Source organism: Solanum dulcamara, chromosome 5 (assembly GCF_947179165.1).
Source record: "Solanum dulcamara chromosome 5, daSolDulc1.2, whole genome shotgun sequence".
NCBI classification, from domain to species: Eukaryota; Viridiplantae; Streptophyta; class Magnoliopsida; order Solanales; family Solanaceae; genus Solanum; species Solanum dulcamara.
The window spans coordinates 61,427,737-61,433,213 of record NC_077241.1 but is presented as its reverse complement, the minus strand read 5'-3'; positions in this window follow the sequence as shown (position 1 = coordinate 61,433,213).

Sequence of the window (5,477 nt, the reverse complement as noted above, 5' to 3'; positions counted from 1 at the left end):
TGCTACTCGGTGTAGACATAAAGAGAAAAATCCATGTTTAGGTCTATTGGTGCTATTTCTTTTTGTAGTTAAATTTGTAGGTTGCTTCATATATACATCACTTTTATCATTGTGACCTTAGTGTTAGACAACGCACGACTGATCCTCTAATAGTCAATCTTGGAGGATCTGATTTCGCTTGTTTAAACTATTAAGATGTATGTGCAGGATCATGAGTTGGTACTTAAAACTGTTGAGATGAAATTGCACAACAAAATTTATCAGAAACTTAATGCCTTAACTCCTTTATATGTTTGTTTCAGAAATGCCTATTATGCTACAAAATATGAAAATAACAAAATGCATATGCAGGATAGGATAGGATAGGATAGGATAGGATAGAAAGATTCCAAAATGAGATAAATTTGAATTGCATTTTAGTTTGATTTGATTCTTCTGCTCTATGTTAATTGTGCTTCATTCTGATCTATCGTCTTTTTTGGTGTTTATATGTGAATCAAACTCTAAACTTGAGTTTGGTTAGTTTGGCATCAGCATTAGGATATAACTGCAGTTTTATGCATGACTCATCATAGTTATAATTGGCGTTTGAATGATGAAATCGACAATTTGTTCATGTTTGCATGCTTTTATTGTTGTATTACTTCCACATTAAACTACTCCATATGTTATTGGATTGTTTAAAGATGCTTCAGTTTAGTTTATTGAGATGAACACAAGTCAAATTCCAGAGCTTACAACTTTAACAAACATATTGGCTCAAACTCAGTTTGTAGTTGAAGATGGTTATTATATCCATTACTATTGTCAAATGCAAATGTAAGTAAATTTAGAATGAATAAGAGAGTACACCCTTGATGTTGATCTGATGAATTATATAATTGAGGTTTTCACTTTGCTCATTGTTGTCAAAAATATATTAAAGAATACTGAGTATGGGCTTGGTGCTACAAGCTATTCAGCCAAGATATAATTAAGTAAATAAAAAATATGTTCTATTTAAAAAAATTTGACTAGATGGTCACACATTTCAACATAGTATCAGAATAGACAGATGTGTCACAGCTGCCCATTATCAAAAAGAATTATCACTAAATACTCTCTAACAACTAAAGCTTTTAGATGAGATGGATTGATGGTCCTCTCCATTTTCTCTCTAACACATACATACCAAACATACCTAATTAGATCTAATTCTCTTTATAACAGGAAGCTTTTTTCAACGTATTTATTAAGGATAAATTAGTAAAACTATATGTTGGTGAAATTACAAGATTATAAATTACAATTGAAAAATAAAATGAAGAAATTAACTTCACTTCTTGGCTGAGGCGCGGATATCTCGCTCTCTTTAAGGAGATTCAAGCTCACTGCAGTAAATCGTTTCACTGGTCCAGTAGTAGTCCTGTTGACTTTTCCCCTCCAGGATACAACAACCTTATCACAAAAATGTAACTCAACAAACTCTGGACAAGAGTTGAGTTTAAAGCTCTACACAAAGAACACCTCTTTTCAACTAATAAGAACTCTCTTTTTAGACAAACTTAATTCTCTCAATTTTTTTTTCTCTTATCTTACATTTCAAAACAAAGAAGACCTCTCTATTTATAGGAGAGAAAATCATACAAAGATGAAAAAATAATAGAATGCCATCATTATCATCATTTAGTGCACCATTATGATTTAGTGCACCATTTATTAGTGATAATTAGATTAAAAATACATAATAAAATAATTTAGTGCACCACTTATTAGTGATAATTAGATTAAAAATACATAATGGAATGATTTAGTCTTGCACTAACTAAAGATGATAATGAAAGACATTTTTATGCACTAAAGAGAGAATACTAACATATGCCACTTATGCAAATTAATATCACTCAATATTGATATTGAAATGCTTAAACACTTACACTATATCTTACTTTCTATGAATGAATAGGTTTCTTAATTAAGGAGTGTGTCAAAATTAAAAACACCATTTATTTTGAAATAGAGAAAATATTTGTTTGAATCGAGTGTTGTTACAAATTATTGGGAATATTCTTTAGAGTTTATATATCAATTTTGAGGTAGTTTGGTGAAGATTAAAATTAATTTTGATTGGTCGAACAGGAAAAAGAACAATAAGTTATAAGTCCAATGTATCATTGGACATACAAAATATATATCACAATATAATTATGTTTTTTTTTTGTATGCTGATGGTATGTTTTTTTAACCATGTTGAGATGTAAAGGAAGGTGTTAAAGGAGTTAGAAAATCAGTTAGAGATAAGGGTATTGTAGTCACTTTAGTTAGGTACATAGTTAGAACTAACTAACTAGTTTGTTAGTCAGTTAATGAAATGTAACTAACTATATATACATATAGTAACTATGTACTGAACATTACAAGAGCATTTTTTAGACACAGAGAAGCCCTAAATAAAAGCTCCTCCTTCTCTCTAACTTCTCTCTACTTCATCTTCTTCATCTTCTTCTCCTGCTTCATCTACAGCTCAGTTTATGGCTGTCCCAGAGCTCAACTAAGCACATGGTATCAGAGCGTTGGTCGCTGAAAGAGATAACACAACAGAGTCAAAGGCTCAAAGATTTGAGTCAAAGAATCGGTTAAAGTTGTTAGCTGGTAGTTTGCAGATCGGAGCTCCTTCGAAGCTAAAACTGCAACAAGTACACTAACTTCCGCAACAAAGAGCTCAAAAGGTTGGAAAATGACAGGTGAAGCTACAAATTTAACTCAACGAGTGAGTATGCCGAGTTCAACAAGCTCAGCAGGTAACAATGGACAAGGTATTGACTATAATCATCCCCTATTTCTTAGTGCCACAGATGTGAGTGGTATAAGCATCATCTCATTCCAGTTGCAAGGTATTGAAAACTACACCTTGTGGAATCGGTCAATCAAATTAGCATTGTTAGGTAGAAACAAATTAGGGCTTGTGGATGGAACATGCAGGAAAGAAATGTATGGTGAAGAATTGTGGGGCCAATGGGAAAGAGCAAATGCAATTGTGTTGTCATGGCTTATGAATTCAGTCTCAAAGAGTTTGTTGAGTGGAATTGCATTTGCATCGAATGCTTCGAGTGTGTGGACAGACCTGCAAGAGAGGTTCGATAGAGTTGATGGTTCGAGAACGTATAGTTTACACAAAGAAATAGCTACTCTACAACAAGGAACAACCTCTGTATCAGCATATTATACAAGGCTGAAAGCACTGTGGGATGAGTTTGAAGTGTTAGTGCCCTCACCTTGCTGCAATTGTGAGAAGTCCAGAGGTTTTGTAGCTCACATGAATAGACAAAAGCTATATCAATTTCTAATGGGACTGAATGACACATATCATCAAGCTAGGAGTCAAATCCTAATGATAGATCCTTTACCTACTATCAATCAAGCATATGCTATGATAGTAGGAGATGAGAGCCAAAAGGCTGTGGTTACAGGAATCAACAATTTGGGACTACATGCATCAACTTCTGAGTCAGTTGCTATGTACTCGAGAATTGGAAACAGTTCAGGTATGAGCAATAGGTTCAAGAAAAATACATCATTAATCTGTGATTTTTGTAAGTGTAGGGGGCACACCAAAGAATACTGCTACAAGGTGGTGGGGTATCCTCCAGATTTCAAGTCAAAAAGAAAGACTCAGAGTGCAAACATAGTTCATGCAAACACCAATAACCTTACAAGTCAATCTCAGCAGTCAGATCAGGCCAACTTCTCCTATGGCTTGAACACAAATGTGACTGATGAAGCTTTGTGGAGTAGGAATAGCACAGTACAGCATACTACAGACAAATCACCAAACACTAATCCTGACAAAGTAGCTGAGAGAGAGATCAAACAACTACTTCAGGGTTGTACATTTACAAAAGATCAATATGAACAAATCCTTATGATGATGAATCAACAGTCTGGTTCTAGAGTCAATGTACCTGATTGCAATAAGGCAAACAATGCAGGTAAGGCTCTATGTGTAACTGAAAATAGTGATGTATGGATAGTGGATACAGGGGCAACAAACCATATGGTGTCTAAACTGCAGATGTTACTAAAGGACTCTGTCCTTCAACTTAGTACTCCTAAGGATGTGTGCTTGCCAAATGGTGATATCACTAGAGTAACTCATATTGGTTCTTGTAGTCTACCATCTAAAAGCTTGATTACTAATGTGTTCCACATTCCAGAATTCAAGTATAACTTGATGTCTGTCAGCAAAATAACCAAGGAGTTGGGCTGCTCTGTCTCCTTCTTCCCTGATTTCTGTGTTTTCCAGGAACTCTACACTGGGAAGGTGAAGGAAGTTGGTAGAGAAGAGGGAGGTCTGTATCTGCTGGGGAATCAATTTACTCAAAGTGCTGCAAGTAAAGCTAAGGAATCTGCATATTCTGTTGATGCTGGTCCTTTCACAGAGAAGGAATCAGATATAGAGCTATGGCATAAAAGGCTAGGCCATGTGTCTTCAGCTGTACTAGCCAAGATGTTCAATATGAATAAACTCAGTATGTGTAAGGTGTCTGAATGCTTAGTGTGTCCTTTTGCAAAACAAACTAGACCTGTATTTCCTTCTAGTATCATCAAAAGCAATAGCTGCTTTGATTTGATACATGTTGATCTCTGGGGACCATATAATACACCTACATTTGATGGCAACAAGTATTTTCTTACAATAGTTGATGATTTTTCAAGAATGACTTGGATATTCTTACTTAAACACAAGTCAGATGTGTATGTGTCTATTAAGTTGTTCTTGCAGTATACTAAGAATCAATTTGACAAGGTGGTCAAGGTCTTAAGGTCTGATAATGGTACTGAATTTGTGAATTCAGTATGTGATAATATGTTCAAAACACTAGGTATTATCCATCAAAGGTCTTGTCCTTACACCCCTCAACAAAATGGAGTTGCTGAGAGGAAACACAGACATCTACTGGAGGTAACCAGAGCCCTCAGGTTTCAAGCAAAAATACCTATCAGATTTTGGGGTCATTGTGTTCTAGCAGCTGCTTACTTGATCAACAGACTGCCTAGCAGTGTGCTTCAGTTCCACTCTCCCTATGAAAGATTATATGGCAAGAAACCAAGGTTATCTCATTTGAAAACTATTGGGTGCCTAGCTCTAGCCAAGAATCTAACTGAACATGACAAACTCATGCCCAGATCAAAGTCAGCTGTGCACATGGGGTACTCTGAAGTGCAAAAAGGTTATATTTTGTTTGACTTGCACAATAACTCATTCTTTGTTAGCAGGGATGTTCAGTTTAGAGAAGCCATATTTCCATTTGCCAAGGCTGATGACTCAACCACCCAGCAACTCTTTGTAGATAACTTACAAGGTCTAGATGAGACAGTTCCATTCATAATACCAGGTACTGCTACTTCTGAACCTTCTGAAGAGGCTACATGTGGGCATCCAGATGCTGGTGAACAAGAGTGTGTATCTACACAAATACAGTCTATTGCAAGTGATA